We start from the raw sequence: 22,204 nt of genomic DNA, 5'->3' as shown, positions 1-22,204 counted from the left end.
AAAAAATGAAATGCAAAAAGAATGCGGTTGGAAGTAGTATGTTGTCTCTATCAATCACATGCTTTCATAGACTTTTAGCCACATTCTTTAATATATGACTTAGATCCAAAAGATATGTGACTTATAAACCTTTCCATTAAGGAAGACTACAAAATATGAAGACCGGGCATAGGTGGTGGTGTTGGGATGCCAAGACTCATTGAAACTCTTAATTAACCCTTGGGTTTCTTGTTGGAGATATATCAAAGTCACTAACAAAGCTTGCATGTGTGATCCATAGCCAAATTATTGAAGAATGCTTGGAGTACCATTGATTACATGTTCACGTGCACTTTTTGCATACATTTGTGAACATCTTTTTTAGGAGATGATGCACACAATCATTTGGCGTGATATTAAGTTGACATTATAATAGTATTATTGGTGGGACAAGGTTTTTTTAAACCGGTAATGGTGATATCACCGGTAAAAGGCTCTATTAGCGATGGTAATGGGAATATCATTGGTGGTACTTTTATCACATCTCCTATATAAAGAGACCATCGGTCCATTTGCAATTGCTTTCGATTCTAGAGGTAGGTTCTCCTTGTAATCTTAAGCTGGCCACTCTAGGACCTATCTTGTGGAGTGGTCTTTGGTCCCTGTGCCCACAAGGCACAAGGGCTAATGGCACTACTTCTAGGATGAGGTACCTAGATCTTCTCCAAGAGAGGTGGTTTTTATCGTTTTTTGTTTTAAATTTTCTATCATGTTGCATGTATGACATTTTCTCTTTTGTATGCATGTATGCATGTTGGATCATATTGCATGCGTGTTGTTTTTTCTTTTGCATGTCGTATCATGTTGTATGCATGCAATCCAACTCTCAAAACCAAACATGCATGCATGTTGTATTGTGTTGCATGCATGTTGTATCATGTTGCATGCATGCAATCTAAGAGGAGGGTGCTTGTGAAATCAGTGCATGCTTTGAGCACATGCAAAGGGTTGTCACAAAATTTCTTCCATGGTTGCTAGACATTTTTCAACGGACCTCGTAGTGGGTAGATCATATTAGTGTTCATTAGAAGGACATTAAAAGCTTTGTGCCCAAGAACAACATATTATCCATCAGCCACTAGATGTAGAGGAGCAATGTGAACCTTAGGGAAGCCAAAGAAGGTAAAGGCAATCGGCCTTAGGTTCTTATCTCATTGAGAAGCACATGAGATGGAAGATCATTAATTGTCAGTAACATCTATATATAATTTGATGAATCTCGCAAAGAGCCTCACCATGGGGACGTGCCCTTGTACTTCGTAAAGTGTTAGTGCCCTTGTACATCGCAAAGTGTTATATGTGCACTTTGTGAAAGGATTCTCGGTATACAATGACGAACATAGAAGATGTGGGAGAAATGAAGAGACAATCTCAGATGCATTAGTGGGAGCGACACTCTCAGATGAATTTGTGAGAGAGACAATGGAAGAGCAACACACAATTATAGATGAAGTTGTACAAACCACTATCATGACTCTGTAGGCATAGTTATACAAAGCTTAACTAAATTGAAATTGGTTTAAGGCAAGAGTGAATGGAGCATAGAGTCCCATGACATGAATATGCTAACATGTTGCCATCCTTCAAACCATTCACGCCCAGTGGAGGCTATTCTAGAGGGTAGTGAAGATGCACTCGTATATCTTGTTTGTCAGGCAATTTTGGATGCATCTATCGGATATTATACCACATCTTGCAGGCACAAGTTTCACTTTATACGTTTATTATGGCCATGCAAGCACGTCGGTTGTGTAATTTGTCGCATTGAGTTTCCACCATCATTGCATATGGTTTTTAGCATCGGCGATTTGATGTTCCCATAGTAGCTTTAAGCTTACACGTCATGCAAATTTAAAGTTTTTGTATGTTCGGATATTTTTTTTTTTGCCGAAAAAACAGTGCTAATTATATTACTTCGAAAACAAGATACATGAGGTCAGCATTGCAACTGACGGGCTGCGTTCACAAATCGGACGCAACCCAAAAGGTAACAAAAAAGTAAAGCTCTCTCTCACGGAGGGATCAGGCGCGTGTGAATGAACAGCCAGAGAGGTGGTGAGTAGCGCCACTGAAGGCCCTGCGAAGTGTGCTCGAAGAAGAGGCCCTGTGTGTCCCAAATCCGGAGGAAACATCTTCGCTTCTCTCGGCCGGCCCGGGAGTCTCCTTGTATCTGGTCCCACTGGCCTCTGAGGGTTTGTATAATCTCACTCCAGATGTCAGTCATGATCTGGGCAGTCGATAAGGAGGTGCCACCGAGGATCTGCGCGCAGCGCGAGGTCCAAATGTGCCATCCTGCGATGCTGCTAATAATCTCCCAGACTGGCTGCCTCTCCTGAGATCCTGTGCCAGCCTCTGCTAGGTGCGGCGGAATGCTCTCGAGCGGCCCCCACGTCCCCTGTGTGATAAGGAATGTGGGGTCCTGCTCACATGCCTCGAACAAGTGATGAAAACCAGGTGCGGTGTTGCACCAGCAGAACGCGCCCCAAGTGATCAAACCTAGCTCCGGTGCTGCGCGAGTAAGGATCCCGAAGGTCCACCTCCACACTTCCTGGGCGCGAGTGAAGCTCCATAGGCAGTGTTTTGGTGACTCCTCGTCCTCATGACAGATCTGACAACATCTGTCCTGACCTATCTGCTGCAACCAGCTCCCCACTGGAAGACCTTTGTGGGCGAGAAGCCACAGGAAGTAGGAGATCTTCCGCGGCCGCCAGCTCTCCTACAAGGCCTTCCAGAAGGCCTGCAAAAATAACCTGGAAATACCCTGAGCATACCAACTGGGCCGCTGGGTGGGAGGGCGGCTCTGCATCCTCCCGAGAACTCGCTTGCCCAATGTCGTGCTGTAGGCAAAGAAAGAGGTCGGCCCCTGACCTGTCACAATCTCTAGCCATCTCCACTCTCCTGGGTCCCAATCAAGCTCTGACAAGGCCTGCCCCTCCCAGAGCCAGAGTCGCCAAAGCTGCAGCTGATCCTGCTCTATGTTAGGATCGGTCCGCCAAACCTTCCCCACGAGGCCTACGACCCGAACCCTCTGCCATGGGAGTAGGGGGTCGATGAGCACATCCTCTCTCCTGAGTCGGTCGTCCCCCATAACCGCGAAGAAGGAAACAGAGGAGTCGTCCATCCGACCTGCAACCACCAGTGGGATGCCACGGGGGGTGAACTGTCCCAGCCAACGGTCATCCCCGCCTGACCGCCTCTGTTGATGGCCCAATCACTGACATAAAATCTATCCAGCCTCTCCAGGAGTCTGCCTCCTTCCCTGCGGAAGCCCCACGAGAAGTCCAAGCTCCCGTGCCAACGACGGAAGGACAGGTCTCTCCAGCTGTCCCTACCTCCTGTCACGAAGATAAAAGAGTCCCAAGCGGACTGCTCTGCCTGAGACATGCCTGTAAACTCTGGTCCTCTACCCTGCTGGTCCTCCAAGGTCTCCAGATTGTTAAAGTCACCTCCAACAATCCAGGAATCCATGTCTGGAGAATCCCTATGAGTGTCCTCCAGAAGGTGGCTCTGCACCGGAGGTCTGTGGGAGCATAAATGTTGAGAATTCCTATTCTGGAACCCTCCAACTCCAGGCCTACCCAAAGGGCACGGCCTGGGATCAACGTGCCATGATCAAAAACTCCCTGGGCTAACTACTCGCACACGGAAGTACAGACACCTCCACTCCTCCCCTGTGCGCCGATCGAGGGCTCCCAATAAGTGTGAGAACGTCCAGGGAGAATCTTCCCGCAGCTACGGGAATGAGCCACAGAAAGCTTGTGCTCCTGGAGCAGAAGTATATCCAAACGACCAATCACTGCTGGCTGAAGTTCTTGTCTCAAAATGAGCTTCCTAGGACCACGGGTGCCAGAAGAATGAAACCTGTTCACATTCCAGGAGACAAGGTGTAGGCTCATGGTGAGGACTGGGAGGCTGCGAACAACTGTCTGCTCGTGGCAGATGTCGATGAAGAAGCTGACATTTCAGAGTGGAGGCGCTGACGCTTATGAGAAGGTTTGGAGGGGGAGGCGGGGTCGTCCTGCCCGTTCTTCAACACCTTTAGCAAAGGCGAGAGGCCTTTGGTGACATGAGCAAATGCTTTCTTGAGCCAGCTCGAGATCTCTGAAGTAGTCATCCCGTAGAAGGCTCGGAGTTTCTGAGGGGTCCAGGCTCTGACATCCTGGGGGAGGGGCCATGACAGAGGGGGCCTGAGGATCACAATCAATCTGAAGCGTTTGGCGGCACAACGCCACCGCAGGCGCACGTCACCCTCGGACCACTGAGTCTCGAGAAGCTGCCCACCGGACGGGCCTATCCAGGAGCAAACCTGAGCGTGCGTCTGCTCTCTGAGAGTCTCCCAGACCGAGTCGTCTGTCCAAGTCTCGGTGCCGTCGCTGAGGAACGTGAAAGCAAAGCTAGGGCCATCCCTCGGGGCCAAGGCTGCGATCTTCCCATCCGCCCCTTTGTGGAGCAGGAAGATACTGATGTCGAGACAAGCAGGGAAGGTCCCAAGGTCGGCCACATCCAAGTAGTCCCAGGGGCCAGATCTGTAAAAGTCGCGAGGAAGCTCTCTCTCCTGAAGCTGAGGCCCACCAGAGTCTGCAACTGAGGGGCTAGCGGACAGGGAAGCCTGCTCCAGTGGTGGTGTAGAATCAGGGTGTCCTGCCTGAGGAGGGGAAGGGGGAGGTGGTTGGGGGGTAGGCAACTCAGACTCCACAGAGGCGACCAGCGGGGGGGGTGGAGGAGGGGGAGTGGGGGCTGCCCTCGGCTGAGGAACCATCGGTACAGCTGACACTGCAGGAGAGCTGAGAGAGACGGGGGGGGGGAAATGGGGCTGCACCTGGGACTAGGGCTGAGAAGGAGGAGGAGGAGACTGAAGAGGAAGAGGCAGGGGCTGAAGCTGCGGGTCGGGAAGAGGGGGGTGCGACTAGGGAAGGGGCTGGGACTGAGAGGAAAGGGGCTGGGGAGAGGAAGAGAGGGGGACCTGAGGCTGTGGAGGGCGGGCTACCGTCGAAGAAGAAGCTCTCCCAGGACCCTGGGGCGGCTGCCTGTCAGGTCTCTGAGGTGCTGCTGCAGGTTGGGTAACCTCTGCCTCCTTGCCTTTATCGAAAATCTTCTTGTTCTTTCCTCTTTTCCTTCTAACCTCAGTCCAACCGCCAGCTAACTCTGGACCGGACTCCGGCTGCCTCTGCTCCTCCTGACGTGGCTGCCCGGAGGGGGGGGGGGCGGAGGGGGAGGGGGCGGGGGGGGGCCGAGAGGAACTGGCGAATCGTGGACAAATAGCAGCCAAGTGCCCAAAGCCGTGACACCTCAGGCACTGGCCTAGCTGTCCGGTGACTACCATGCTCTGGGTGATGCTGCCGGCATCTGTCACGATCTCGATCACTGCAGGGAGAGTCGCAGGGTCCGCCACACCCACACGGACTCGGGGGGCTCCTGCCGTAGTCACCGCGTAGGCGAAAGTGTCATGCATAACCCAGCCAAAGTGGGAGCCCAGGTCCCTGACAATCGGCCGCAGCTCAGCAGCAAGACCTGGAAAAACTAGCGTCACTGGATGGCGAGGTATGCAGAACCGAGCATCAAAATCCGCTGCACTGAATCCACGGTACCAAGGGACTATCATAATGATCTTTCCATCCACAGACGTGGGGGAACCAGCTATCAGGTTGCTCGCAGCTTTCGCATTGGAGAGTTTGAGCCAGAAGATGCCCCTTCCCATAAGGGCCACCTCCTCAATATGGCCGTCCTCTAGCGTGAGAGTGGATTGGAGCGAGTCCCTGATGGCTGATCTGGAGGGGGAATGTCCAATGACTCTGCCATAGACAGAGGTAAGGGCAAAGTCATTGGCAACCTCCTAAACCCGAGATGATTGTTGCTCTATCAAGATAACGTGGTAGGCATCTGGAGAGGGAGGGTCTGACTGGGCCTCCGGTTCCAGGCAGGGAGCCGCCATACCGCCAAGACAAACTGCGAGACCTCCGATGAAGAAGAGGCTGCCACCCAAAAAAGGGGGGGATAGATGCAGGGGGGTGGAGCTTGGGTGTGAAGAAGACGGGTGAGGCGAGTGGGGGAAGCGGAGGCGCAGGCGAGAGCGGAGGCGGAGAGCGGGAAGGATGGAGGGCGGAGGGTGGTGGAAACGAGGGCGGGAGGCGGAGGTGGCGAGGGGGTGGGGGCTGAGGATGGAGGGCGGGTGAGGTGAAGAGGCAGGAGTGGGGGCGGGGCGGGAGGGCGGGAGGGGGCGGGGCGGAAGGACGGGGGGCGGGAGGGGCCAGGGCGAGGCGAAAGGGCGGGAGGGGCGGGGGGGGTAGGCGTAGCGAGGGGGTGAAGCGGGGGGCGGGGGGGAGCGAAGCGGGGGGGCGGGCGAAGCGAGGGGGCGGGGAGGTGAGGTAGAGAGGCTAGGGGGGGTGAGGCGTAGCGAGGGGGCGGAGTGGGGCAGAGGGGCGAGGGGGATGAGGGCGGAGAGGCGAGGGGTGAGGGCGGGGGAGGGCGGGTGAGGGCGCAGCGGGGTGAGGCGGAGGGGCGAGGGGGTGAGAGCGGAGAGGCGAGGGGGTGAGGGCGGAGAGGTGAGGGGGTGAGAGCAGAGGGGCGAGGGGGTGAGAGCGGAGAGGTGAGGGGGTGCAGGCGGCAGCGGCGGGGGTGAGGCGGAGGGCGAGGGGGTGAGGGCAGAGAGGCAGGGGGTGAGGGCGGTCGAGGCGGGGGGAGCTAGGGGGGGGTAGAGGTTGCGGGAGGGAGGGGGAGGGCTCGCAGGAGCAGATGTAGTAGATTCATTCTTGTGTATGTTCGGATATTTGCCATTGAATCATTTTTTTGGAGGAATTAGCATACTCATGAGCCATGCAAACTTAACATGAGTCTTGCAAATTGAAAATATTTGAATATTTGAATATATGCTGTCAGTATATTTGTTGAGGAATTCACACAATGTGTCTTGAATCTTGAGTTCTTACTACTAGAATGTCCAGACAAGGTATCTCAAGTTTAATATAACATGTTCCAAGTTTAATATAGGTTATGCAACTTAACTTTTTGAAATACTATTTCTAAGTTTAATATATTTGTGCAACAAGAAAAGCCATTGAAGCTGACCTATTGAGCAAGCCATTGAAGTAATTACATCAAAGAAACCAATTAAAGTAAGCATGCAAACATTGGAGAAAACCAGTAACATATACATGCTAACACTAAACTAATGCACACAAAATGCCTAAAAGCACACAACTCTTGCAATTATCATTATAGCAACCCTTGTACCTTGAAAATGTCAACTCCAATGGTGCATACTTGAGTCTTTGAAATACTATTTGCAAGTCACAAGGTTGGGTCTAGCAATTACGTGTACTCGACGATCAATATTGTATTGGACAACCTATTGAAGAAAGCATGCAAACATTGGAGAAAACCATTAACACATACACGCTGTCATCAAACCAATGCACAAAAAGGTATAGAAGCACACTGAAAGAAATTTCAACTTTCAAAACATCTATCTCATTTCTCAAACTTAAAATATTTCAAAAAATTTATGAGCCATGTTCACAAAATTTAATCATCAAGGCTACAAGGATCAGAGTCATCATCATCTTGCTCATCTTGCTCATCATCATTGTGGTTTGGAAGGCCAATAAGATCTTCCTCATCCTCCTATTCCTCATTGTCCTCATCTCTAGTACCACCTTCTACATCTTGTTCCTCCTCATCTATTTGGATTGCAATGGCTATTTCAATGATGGGAGGAAACTCTTTCCAAGGGGTGGAAATAGGCACATCATATGTGCTTTTGAAGCTTTCTCCTCATATCCCACATCTCCTAAGGTAGATAAAATTTTATGATAGCAATATATGTAAACACGCTTCTCAGCTCCATCTTCGAGGAGTTTGTTCCTCAAATTACTGTGGATGCACTTGTAGGGGCTCCAATTTCTTTTAGCACTTAAAAATCCCCATGGCAAGTGGACGTACCATTCAACATCCACCAAATCCATGCAAGTATAGTTTTGACTATTGCTTGTACATTGGTAGATGCATATAAACACTCCTTGCATTGATACCTACCTAGCTCATTAGAACACCTAATAAATGTAGAATATTGTGGATAATAGGCTCAAATCACCTTATGGAAATTATTCATGATGCTAAGAATATCTTTGGGTTTCATGTTCCACCAATTTGGATCAAGGAGGTACCAAACACTGTGTAATGGACTATGAGATTTCTCCCATCTTCCTAAAGAAACTCCATAGTGCCCTCTGTTTAACTACATTGAAGGCTCTTTTGACATCTTGCTCGTATAGAAACATTGATGATTTCTAGCCATGAATGCTTGCTCTATGAATCAAAATGCATCCAATATTGTCCAATGGCTGGGGCCTTTGAGTCCAGAGCTCTTAGGGTAACCATGACAAGCAAGATTATAATCCTTATGATTATAACTTGAGACAGAGAGAGAGAGAGAGAGAGAGAGAGAGAGAGAGAGAGAGAGAGAGAGAGAGAGAGAGAGAGAGAGAGAGAGAGAGAGAGAGATAGAGATGGAGATGGAGATGGAGATGGAGATGGAGATGGAGATAGAGATAGAGATAGAGATAGAGATATGGATGGATAGATAGATAGATAGATAGATAGATAGATAGAGAGAGAAAGAGAGAGAGAGAGAGAGAGAGAGAGAGAGAGAGAGAGAGAGAGAGAGAGAGAGAGAGAGAGAGAGAGAGAGAGAGAGAGAGTCTACATAGATAGAGGCAATGACAACTAGGGAATACACCAGTAGAGAAGGTGTAGAATGCTGCAAAAGAGATGCCATGAAGTGGAGTGGGCAGGGCTATAAATAGCTTGCCATGCAGACCAACCTAGGGGCAGCCCATTGGTTTACCCAAGGGCCAGCGAATTGACCAGGGTAGTCGGATTGACCCAACCTCTAGGTTAATGTAACACAAGCAGTGTTAGGGCCATAAATGGGCTAGCCTACTAGCCCTAGAGGCTAAGCTAAACAGACCCCCCAATAGCCTTGAGAAAGGCCTCCAACCTCAGCCTATCCTCATATAAATAAGGGCAGGCACATCCAAACTCCAATACCTTCCCTTGCAGCTCATGGTGAGCATACAATCTAAATAAACAAGTCGATGAACATGCAACCATGGACCCTCCAACATCGGTATACTAGATAGTATCAAATAACCTAGATCCTCGAACAAAAAATGCCATCTCAAATAGAGAAGGAAAATTCCTCAGTTGTGATTTCCCAAGCCAGCCACATTGAAGTCCCAATGGAGTATATTGACCTATGGTACCAACCATGACCTATATCCTCTAGTGAACTCATCACATATGGAACTGCGGACTTTGAAAACTGGGACGGATACTAGGTGCATAATCTCTATGCCACCAAGTAGTGAACCTCAAACTCATCTAGTCCATAGCTCCACATAGTCACCTTGCCTACTAGTATTTCAACTGATTAGGGCCAAAAGCAGCCCACATACCCTCCCACAAGCCCTCCCTAGATGTCCATGGGAAGACTTAGAAGTAGCACTATAATGATGGGGTAGTCATGGTTATAATTGCCTTGGAGCCTCCATATTGAGAAGAGGACTCTGACTCTGGGTTCTATTCCTTGTATTTCTTCTTGGACTTGCAATATCTGGTGAGATGCCCTCACTTACTACATTTGTAACACTTGCTCCGTTTCTTCTTGTGCATTATTGCAAGGGATTCGCCTCATCTTGATGTAGCACTTGAAGTAGCCTAAGCTTCCCCTAGGAGATTAGTATGGACTCCTCCTCTAGGATAAGCAATCAAAGTCTAATTGAGGTGTTGTGACCTGGTTCCTCAATGCTTGAGCAGCTGTCATAATCCAGAGGGAGATTTTTAAGGATGAGCGACACCAATCGACTCAAAGTTAAAGCAGCACCCATAGCCAATAACTAATCATGGAGAATCTTGGCTTGCATCAGAAAAGGTTGCATAGAGCTCCCTTTAGGGAACTTTTTTGGAATGTAACCCTTAGGGGGGTCTTGATATGACGATTGGGATGATTGGCGGAACTCGATTGGCTTGCACATGTAGTTTGGAGGTGACCTATGGCTGGTGTGTGTAATTGGATTGGGCCATGCAAATCTGTGAAGCTTGATAGTTGGAACACGAGGCTCAATTGGCTGGCTAGTGCATGATTGGCATGTGGCAATGCTTGGCAAAACCCAACATGGCATGGAGAGTTGACAATGATAGTTTGTGAAGGTCCTGGCCTCTATATACATGGAAGAGGCGTCATAACATTCTTTCTTCTACAATATAGGTTAACTTGTGTTGTTGTTGCTTCAATTAGAGTTGTCCTTCTTTAGTTTGTTGTAGGTTATTAAAAGCAACTGCTCTCTACATACTAGGGTCCTTAGACATGTATAGCATTGTAATCCGCAACAAGGCCAATAGGCATGCACAGTGCTCCTTAGTCGAGTTAGTAAAGAAGTCATTTCATAATATTTATGTGTCACAACTTCTCATTAAGATTCATGTGAATTATTGGAGAAGGATTTAGAAACCGTTTATGAGCTTTTATTTGCTACAATTGTCAACATTTTATGTGCAATACATTATGTTTAAATAAGTGAGGATTACATGCTATGCCATCCAAATCTAACATTGGTATCAGAGCACATTGATTGGAACTCTTGTGAGCTCTTGCATGAGGTCGCATATCCTAGAGTGATTTTACCATGGTTTGCTCTTGAGAACCGATGTTTTTGTCTTGTCATGCCTGACAATTATGAGCTTCAGCTATTTGCGTTAGCTGCCATGGACTCCACCAATGTTTTTGTCAAGCAACACAATTAAGAGCTTGAGCGGTTTGCGTTAGCTGCCATGGACTCCATAGAGAAGGAGAAGACTTTGGCGGGATCAATTATGCAATTCAATGGATGGGATTTTACCTCTTGGAAATTAGCAACATGACTATATCTGATGTAGAAGAGTCTCTCGGGCTTGATTGATGAAATATGATAAGAAGCTTGAAAATCAATGAGATGTGGCTACATGGATATAAGGGAATGAAAAAAAGCTGTGGGGTTAATAGGACGAGCACTTCACAGTAAGTATTTCCATCACATTGATGCACTAGGGACAATTGTAGTTGAGAATTGGTGAAACTTGGAGACGCTCTTTGGAGTGAAAATGAAGGATTCAAAGGCAAATCTAAAGCAAGCATTGTTTAGCCTAAAGATGGAGGAGATTGAGAGTCTAGGAATCTTTCTCAATAGAATACAAGCTCTTTTGAAGCAATTAAATAACCTTGGATCTAGGTTTGATGCCACAGTACAAGAAAGCTATCCTCCTAAAGAGTTTACTGCCTAGTTGAAGGATATTGTACAAATTCTCCCACTTGATGAGATGATGCAGATTTCTTGGATTGTGGAGTTCTACTGCTTAGTAAAGAAAAGTGTAAAGAATCCCTCCAACCAGATGGAGAACTTTCTTTTGTTGTTGGAGAAAAGAACATTGGTAAGAAAAAGAAGGCTCGTGGGTATTGCAGAAAACCTAGCCATGATGCAGAGCATTTCTGGAAAAAACAACGAGATAAACGTGGATATAGCTCAATGGGCTCGAAAAACATAGCCCTAGAGATATCGATATCAGAAGACCATGCTGATTATGCTACTATTTTAGAAGATGACTAGGCGTTTTAAGGCTCTTATGGTGCATGTTGTGTGGTATTGCACTTGTTTTGAATCGTAGTTTTTGGCCTTATGGTGTTCTTTGCTTCATCGATCTTAAGTTTTTCTCTCAGTCGATGTTTCTTAAGTACAAAAGTTGTTAGTAGTTTCTTTTCTTCTATTAGTTTCTCCCCATTTTGATTCAAGGGAGGATTGTAGGAACATGACCCTCAATGGGGGGCTTGATTTGATGATTAGTGGCACTTGATTGGCTTGAGAACATAGGTTGGAGGTCACCCATGGCTAGTCTGTGTAATTTGATCGGCCCATACAAATCTATGAAACTTGATTGGCTAGAACACGGGGCTAAACTGGTTGGATGGTGCATGACTGGCATGTGGTAATGCTTGGAAATCGCATGGTGTGGAGAGTTGCCATGTGAAGTTCCTAGCCTCTATATACATGGAAGAGGTGGTATAATGTTCTTTCTTCTACAATGCATGCTCGCCCTATGTTGTTGTTGCTTCAATGAGAATTGAGCATGAGATTTCCTTTAGTCTATTGTAGGTTATAAGAACAACTGCACTCTATGTCCTAGGGTCCTTACACATCGATAGTCGTTGTAATTTGGAACAAGGAGTACATGTTTTATCTCTATTTTATACAATCTAAATCTGACAAACTCAAGACTATATAGCTATACCTCTGTAAGGTGACAGTTCACATTTTCGAGTCCTTAGCATAGAGGTCCTCAATAGTAAACCATACCTCCTTGGTGATGGTTATGACCAAAGCTAAATGGGACTTCAAATCTCAATCATCCCAATCCTTGAGATCCTCTTAGAACTCACCCTCTTGGTCAACATCCCATTTGATTGAGTTCTTGGGAACTTAGGCTGCCATTCATAACCCTAGACAAGCTAGCACCATAATACTTTATGGAGAAACCAAATTTGCATGTTGAGCCTCCAATGAGCAAAATTGGTGCTATTGATCTTGTCCTACTTGCTCATACATGAGGGCCCACGGAGTGATTGTAAACTTGTCTCCTAATGTTGATTTTAGTAACAAAACAATAGCTCACTTGGATCTATGTAATCTTGAACAAGACATAGGCAATCGATTCATCCATGCGGGATGCAAGTGAGGGTGGGTGGGATATGGCATACCTTGCATTGCCCGCTTTGCTTGTCCACTTCGTGATATGGCCAAAACAATACCCTACACCACCGCCTTTTCTTTATCTATGCCGTGAACCTCTGCCATCAACCATCTTCAAAAGCTACACCAAATAGCCACCAAAGCATCTCGAAGGTCAGTTACCTTGAACTAGACCCTATAGGTAGGGAGCAATAGCTCAACCGACCACAGATTAGATCCATAAAGACCCTACAAACAGTTCGCTATGGCAATGGCTAGGAGAACTGTTGACCAGATCGACTATGGAATGGAATTCCCCTTGTTTGGACCAAATTTTCCATGGAATGGAATGCCTCTTATGTAGACCAATCACCTCTTGCAACCTTCAAGCACCTAATGGAAGAGTTGCCTAAAGTCTATGCTGCAATCAAAAAGTGCACAGAAACTCTATCCTCCCTTGATCCCTAGTTGACCTAGAAATTTGATACCATGTGAGAGAGGAGTGCATTACAGAAGCATGCAAGAGAGAGAGAGAGAGAGAGAGAGAGAGAGAGAATCTACAAAGATAGAGATAATGAAAATTGTATATATATACAGCAAGGTAATACCCCAATAGAGAAGGAATAGAATGCTCCAAAAAATATGCTTTAAACTGGAGTGGGCAAGGCTATAAATAGCATGTCATGTAGACCAACCAAGGGCAACCAATTGGTTGAACCAGGGGCCAATCAATCGACCAGGCTAGTTGGTTGATGTGACCTTTAGGTCAGTGTAAAGTGACCAAGGTTAGGGCCATAAATGGCCTAGCATACCGACCCCTAGAGGCTAGCCCAAATGGCCCCCACAATAGCCTTGAAAGAGGCCTCCAATCTTAGCTTACCTTCATAGAAATAATGGTGGGCACACCTAGATAAAAGCTTTGAGATTCATACAACTCCAACATGAGAACTGGTATGGTTGAGTCTCAGCTTGTTTTGGAATGCTAGCAAATACGATGTTGGAACTATTGCTTATAACTTGCCAACCTGCTTTCTTCCCTTTTCCACTTGTCTCTAGTTTATCTTTTAATTATCGAGCAGCTACACTACCCTTGAAGCATGATAAAGTGCATTTGTAGAGCCAAATAGGTGACCCCTTATACAAGGGGAAACTCATACTTCACCTAATGATAAAGTTGGCATTTCCATTCAACATAGTCACACAAATTGATTGCAAACTCCCATTCTGGGCTGATAAACTTATGTGTTTCAGTCCACTAATTTTCACTCTCCTTTGTGCTACTCAGGGAGCCTCAATAAAGGCTCTACCTTTACCTTCAATGGAGCTCTCATGAGAATTATGTGGGGAGGATGTTGCATCCACTCATGGTTTGGGACCTTCATTTTAACTTGTACTAGCATTAACAACTCAAACCGTAGACTTATCAACCACACTATGCACTATATGAATGCATGAGGATTATGTGTTATTAAATTGCATTTATATCAGCTTCCCTCCTACTTGAAGCTCATTATTTTTGCTTCTATACCTAGGCATCTATTTCTCATCTCCTGACTTATAGCTTTAACAAAAAAAAAGACCAAAAGCATAGACACACTTGAATACAAGCTCTCCATATACAATCTGCACCTCACAAGAATGTAAAGGCAAGTTGCACTAGGATTTAAATCCAACCTCTTGGAAAAATAATTATCACCTTTGCATTCATTTGCAAAATTAGGTTTAATGTGCGTATAGGTGCATTTAGAGTTGTAGCTCTTGCAAGAGCTTCACAGTGGCAAAGGAGCCAAGAGGCTATGTTATAGGTCATTCCAACATAGAATTTGGAAGCACACAATGCCTCTTGATAGGCTGCTTGTAGGGGGTTCATCCAGAAAGGCACAAACATAGTGGTATGCAATGCTCACTAGGTAGCAAGCAAGTTGACTTAGCATGCCAAGCACATTCAAAGTTAAAATTGTTGCAAGAGCTACATAGAGGCAAAGGGACCAAACCTTTGTTGAAGGTAGAGCTAACACCATAGGAAGCATCGAAATAGGATTTGTGGAAGTATTGTGGCTCAAGATAACATATATATGGATACCCCAACTAAATACAAGGTTGCCCAAGGCCATCTTGATGTAGTTTAAGAAATTTTTCAATCACAAATAACATGAGACATATACTGAGATTCTCATGGCCATTTCCTTTTAATAGGTAGGTGGACATAAAAGAGTCCTATTATAAAGGAGTCCAAATTTAAAGGGTGCTCTAACCATGGATTTTGTGAAATGGGCTTTTTCCCTTGACTAATATTCCCTTGGCATACTTATATCTTCCATAGATCCAAGGTTGGGATCTTAACCATAGTAATCATAGCCTCTCGATAATAAAAAGGTAACATTGCAGTTTTTCTTAACTCCACTATCCAAACAACAATCATAGAAAAAGTGTAGACCTTTTTAAAGATTAGTACAGGGAGAAAGTATTTCCAATATACCCAATATTAAGAGCTCATTTCAATCAAGGGACCATAGAGTACAAAATGGAGATGAAAAAACTGCAAAGAAATCCTTACATAGCTTATACTTTAAAAGCTCCAAGATAAGATTCATAATTTCTTATATAATTCATTAAAAAAAAGATTAAGACATACAAGTTCCTCTTTTGTCTTGGGACAAGTGTGAGTTGGTTGGGCTCATCGTAGTCTTGGAGACCATTTTGTAGCCTTTCATTTTCATCTTGAAAAATTAGCAAGAAGTCCCAAAGCTTTTAAGGCCCTTGGTATATAATTTTTCTAGCATGCTGTTTTAGCCCAAGGGCTAATAAAGGTTATATAATTGTAGAATCTTGCCTCAAACCTTAAGTCCTAGTCCTAAATAATGATAGAAATATCTTCGAAAAACTTTCAAAGTATAGAAAGTCTCGATCAAAGGCTATGTAGCAATATGCCAAGAACTAGGGCATTCCACCATTCACTAGACATTGCCCAAGTATATAAATGAATATAATCTGACATAGATGCATGAAATGACTTCATTTTAAGCCATGGAAACACCTTATCGGTCTCTAAATGCAAACAAAATTCTTTACCTTTTGCTTGGCTACTATATTCTATCTAGTATCTACTATATTCAAAATTCCCAATTGTAAAAGAAATCCTTCCCAATATAAGACAATTAAGTAAGCTTCAATAAGAATCTCCTCTTTAAGTCCCAAGCTTCCTTTAATCCTCCTAAAATAGTCTTTACTTAATAAGAAATTTAATAAATTATTCTCAAGGAAATTCCCTCATTTTCTTTTTTCCATGAATAATAAAGTAAAGTTTTAGAAAAATTAAAGCAAAGAAAATCATTAAATTGCATCCTAAGCTTTGTAACCTGCAAATTAAGCTCAATTGCCCACTAACAATAAAGTGATTTTGTGAGAGATAATGCAACACTGCAAAAAATTGAGGCTCCCTTCCATGGATACCATTTCGAATTTCTAGCTATAGGGCTCTATGCTGCTATGAGTCTAGCAAATGCTACAAGTCCCTTATGCAAATTGATCCACAAACTAGTAATCATACATCATCACATAGAGGTAAAATTCTACCATGCACATTGATAAGGCTGTGGGGACAAGCATCTATGCAACAGCAATATTTTTCTAATGCATTCAACTCACTGAATAAGAGAAAGTATAATACTAGGTCATATTTTAATGTACAATCCAAGGTTATGGAGACCTAGATTCCATTGAGTTAACCTTTTATCATTCCAGTGATTCAGATTTTAGAGTCTACAATAATTCTACTATATGCCTAATGGGTTTGCTAATGTAAAAAATTCATTATCTTCACATTCAAGCATTGTATTTCAACGGGATTTGTTCCATGAGGTTTGTAATTTTGTGGGTCAATTGTTTCCGCATTCAAAACTTGCATTCCATCTACAAAACTTAATCGGTTTGCAAGGTTGGCTGAAAAAGATAATGGGTAATCTAAATAAAACTTTAGCCTAAGTTTAACCTTAATCAATTTAAATTAATCTCATTAAATTAATACCCTTCCCTCCCCCTCCTCCTCGTCACTCTCCACTTAGCCCAATTGCTCCTCTGTCACCCCCCCCCTCTCTCCCTCTCCCTTTCTCACTCTCTTTGTCTCTCTCTGTCTCTGTCTCTCTGCTCTCTCTCTCTCTATTTTTGGGCTACCACTGTCACTAAAGTGGGGTGGTTCTTTGTTTGATTGACCTGAACTTCATCAGAATTGCAATATCAAAGTTTTGGATTCTATGTTCAATGGACCGCCATCCATTATTTGATTGAGGTGACACTCACGTTTTGTTGTGGCCATATTTCATAGATAGGCCCAGGGACTGAGCACTAATGCCATCTGTGTGAAAGTAATGATCTGCTTGCAATGAGAAGAACAAATTGATTTGCCTAAAATCTAAAGCACAAATGGTGAAGCAACACATATGTAGCTATTGGTTGGGTTTGGGGAGGCGGATGGTAAGGGAGGCATGGCAAAGGAGGAGCAGTATTTGGAGGGAAGAGATGAAGAAGCTCGGGAGTGTGTAATGAGCATAAACAGATCACTAGCCTGTGATTGGGAATAAAGTAGAGCATGAAGTGAACCTAGCACAATTTATACTGATTGTGCATGCGGTGCAGAGAATTCCAAAAGTAGGGACACTTGAAAAATTGAGCCTCCCACAACTTAACCTTCCCCTCTGCCCCTTTTCCCCCCTCCCCCATTGTCCACTAGCTAATACCATTTTTCACTAACTTGGGGTATGTATTTGGAGTCTCCTCGATCAGTTTGAGTTGAGGATCTAGTAGACCGAAGAACCTCACTACTTAATGAATAGCCCAAGTTTCTACATATCTAGTACCATGGAGGCAACATTCTTCATACTTAACGTGCTTAGGAAATCATCCTCCTATGCTAGAGGTTTTTGGAGGCCAAGACAAGGCAATGGCATAGTGTGGACACATCACCTAGATGATCTTCAAAGCATATAGACATTGTGGTGATTGATCATCATGACAATACATTGTAAGCACATTCCATATGCAAAGTCTACTAGGAAACACCAACAATATCAGTTATAGTATTGTCAGTCGTCACAGATGGTGGGGCATGCTAGTAGAGCAGGAGTTTTCTTCCTTTATCTACCTTTTTGTAATGTTCTACGTAGAAAAGATTCACAACCCGACATAGGAAAGTATCCTCTAAGTAGGCCATTTAACTCGGGTAGTTCTAGCGCTAGGGCTCTTGAACCCTACAGAAACTAGCACGGCTCTATTAATTCTGTTGTGAAGGAGATTGTACTACTATATGGTGTTTAGAACCATCATAGCTCTAAAGTAGTGTGCCAGAGAGGCCTTTCACTTACTATCATGACTTGCAGTATCCAAACTACCTTGCACTTAATTGGAAGGCTCTAAGGAATGATATAATGGAAATTGTTTTTCACTACCAACTATAAAGATAGATGTCCAATGACCACAAATCGGAGTGAGAAAATTGTATGATGTTCTTCTTGCGCTTTTTACCTTCTCACAAATTTAAAGTGAAGGGTGCCATTAACAATAAGAAATGTTCCATCCGTGTTCTAACAATTGTAGCTTGGAGGCGACATGCAAGTATTTCTTGAGAGCTCACTAGCAAGATCCCATCATGGACCTCAGACCTATGCCAGACACTCAAATAAACTTTGGAGATGTGGTTTTAGATCACAAATCATCATATGTGACAAGTCTAGCGAGTATCTCATACTCGTGCAATGCTCTGTATATTGTTAAGGTTTTAAACCTTCTACACGGTTGAAGCAGCAATGATTAGTCATCATGAAACGTTCTTGGCCATCCTAGAATATACTCTATGCAATAGAATCTAGGAAATAGAAGTAGGAAATGCGACAAGGGATCAATAGATATGCCCCTACTGCCTTCATAGTTATAATCTTTATCAAGCACAACACATCCTCTATAATCATGCTCACAAGTAGAACAATTGCACAGCTACGGTTACTGTGAGGAAATTGTAATAAATGTGACTCATTCCATTGATTAAAATGAGTTGTGATCATTCAAGACCAAGCTCTTGTGACATCTAATAATGATCACCTCGTAAATAAAATGTGACTCAAGTCTAGATTAGGGAGGATTCTTTGATTTTTGAAACTCCACGTTCCAAAAGGATGTAGTACTCACTCAAAAATATTTCATTAACTCTTTAAATGCTAACATCTAATTATTTTTTAATATTAGAATGCCAAGATTTGATTATTCCCATTTATATAGAGCGACATGCATAATAATTGTGTGCCGGAATTGAAGATTGGCTTCTAAAGCTTAAATGAAATTTTCTAACTTTCATTTGGTTGAGATGGTGCCAGCTAAGTTGGCATACCTCTCCATCAGATTTGTGTTATTAGATCTTTGGTGTGATTTAATCTTGATTCGATGGACTCAAGATACAACATTGGCAACTTTAAATAGTACTCTATGGTGGATTATCTCCAACCAGTGTAATATCGAAATGAACTATGTGTTAGAGACTAGTCGTAACTCTTTTGCATTTGGCTAGTTAAGTAACATGAATGCAAATATTTGAGTTGATTGTCACTTTAATATTCTTCCTGAAGAGGTTGGACAATAGTGGATAACTCCCACTTGTTTTGGAAAGGGAAATGGTATATGATTGCATTTGATTGACTAAAATATTGTAAATTGGTCTAGTAGAATTGTAGGATAGATACTTTTCTAAGACAAAAACACACTTGTATATCAATTACAAGATAATAAGAATCTTGTGACTAATGAGTACAATAGATTTGATTAGGTTTCAGGCCTACTTTTAGCACCACAAATTTGGGATGAGATCCTTCCCCTGGTTGCCAAGCTGTGATGCTTGGATCAACATCGATGGATGGATGAAAACATTTCCCTTTGTATGTTTAGTTTACGAAAGGATCCATATCCTTTTTAGCTTTCTGATATGAATTTATCATAATCACGAGACCAATTAACGGCGGTAAAAGTTATTACACCCTTCTATGATTTATAAGAAAAGTCTCCAATTATTAGGGGTAATCTGTTTGAATGTTCGGAATCTTAATACTAAATTTAATATTAAAGATTCACTTTTGAGACTTTGAACTGATGACCACGACCAACGGGTCAAAGGAAGTTCACTTGTTACACTCTAAACTAGTCCATGACCGATTGGTTGAAGGACCTTTCCATGAACATGGAGACTGTCCTACCCTCCCATTGATTGGCTGGAGAGGTTTAACACTTATACTTCTTTTTCAATTACTAATTGAGATTTGCTACCATATGGAATGAGGGTCAGCATAAACCAAGAGAATTTAATAATATATTTTAAGGGCACTCCGAAATCCCATCCATTTCCATCCTAATAAGAGTAGGATGTTGATTTGATTAGAAATATATCCTCCTATTTTTTATAATCAATATGGCTTTAACTAGGATAGTAGTTTGACACAATCCATTGTGATAGGGTGACTGCCACCCTCATTTGGATTGTGTGTCAAACCTGTGAGAATGCGGTTAGTGGGAAATACACACACACACACACACACACACACACAAACACACACACACACACGTGTGCACAAGCTCACACACACACACACACTCACACACACACACACACACACACACACACACACACACACACACACACACCCCTTTGGGGATCCTTGTGTGCTTCAAGATTGTCAACATACTGATGGCCCATAAAGGTCGAATATCCTTGTGTGCTTCAAGATTGCCAATATACTGATGGCCCATAAAGGTCAGAAATCATATTGAAGCCTTTCAAAAAGAATGTGATGTCCCACTTATGCACAGGCTTAGTTCCATGGAGGTTATCACATCCTATAGGACTTGACAATACTTGTTATTATTGTTTTCTCCATAATGCTTTTTATAGTGATCATGGAACTAGCATAGTGGAATTAATGGAGGAACATGGCCAAGCCATTATTGACTTATTATTATGAGCTTTATCTACTAATAGAGGAAAGTTATATTGGTCTGACACCCTCTTAGACAGTAATGGAAACTACCTAAAAATTCCCAAGGGGGATATGGTATGTTGATAGGATGGAGGATTACCTGGGGACATTTATGCATTTACACAAATTGCTTTAATAAATTTAGGCCCTTATAAGCCTCTTATGGCATTTTGAACTTTGAAAAGGGCTAGACTTTATCTCTCTTATATATCATGATACAAGGGCTATGTAATAATTTGTAGCCATGTGACTATGTTGGGACGATAAGAGGTCATCGTAGATGTAGCTCGTTGACAGAGTATATAGATTTGTGAATGTTACGGTTGAGAGTTTTCTAGGCTAAGTATGTCATGGCACTATTAAAGACCGCTTGTAGCAAGATGAAGAAAACCTTTGTCTCGTGAAACGTCCTCCACTCGAAGAACTATACTCAGTCGCTCGCTTGCCTCATGAAAAACCATGACCCTCCAATGAGAGCCTTTGATGACTACTAGTCTAGATTTCATGTTGTTGCTAACTTGAATGATTTGGGACTATCTTTGGAGTATCTTTTACAATCACTCAATGGCAATGCTACTACAATAAGAAACCATTATCCATGAGATTTTAGGACTTCAACAATCTGCTGGGCCTTAGGCTCTGGCATTCCTTCCCAACGTTGCTGCCATGGAGTAGTAGTTATTGCAACACTCCTTTTGATGGAGCACTCTGTCTCTCATTACGTTGTGCGAGGGCCTATGTAGACTCCAACACTTCCATCGATGCTGCCTTATGTGTGAGCCTACGTCTGATATGTCTAGTTCAGAAAATATTTTTCTTAGAACCTATGTCAGTTATGCTCGAGTGTCTCAGAGATTGTTTTGTGGCATAATTTAGTGGAAGCTAGAGCGGAGATTGTTTTGTGGCTCTACGTAGATAAGATAAGGGAGACTTATGAAATAAAGATTGGGATACTGTTTTGTTGTTACGCATAGTAAGATAGAACCCACACACTAGGATACCATATTTACCAAGCAGCATCGACCAAGCAATTGGCTTGAAGGGTGGTGCACTATTACATTGATTAGCTCTCATCACAAGCTAGATAAATTGTAGATACGAATGAGCATTGTGTTCCCTTAACACTGTCTAGCTTTGCACTTTGATGTTAGATAGATTTGCTCTCTAGCCCGCTCTCTGGTATTTTAGAGCTGAGAACTGATAGCTTAGTTGTGGCACCAAGAAGCAATATGCTTAAACTTCCATACTACAGCTACTTGGATTGAGTGTTTCCACTCTATAGATGCCAGTCTCTTATGCTCAAGACATAAGGTAGCGAGTCCTCAGGGCCGTGTCCATGACCTTCTGTCAATTTCGCGCTAAGCTAGTGCACTTGAAACCTTTTATCATGGAGCATCC

The sequence above is a fragment of the Dipteris shenzhenensis genome, chromosome 6 (assembly GCF_047967505.1).
Source record: "Dipteris shenzhenensis isolate YYH24624 ecotype China chromosome 6, Dip_SZ_1.0, whole genome shotgun sequence".
In the NCBI taxonomy this organism is placed as follows: Eukaryota; Viridiplantae; Streptophyta; class Polypodiopsida; order Gleicheniales; family Dipteridaceae; genus Dipteris; species Dipteris shenzhenensis.
This window is presented reverse-complemented; position numbering follows the sequence as displayed.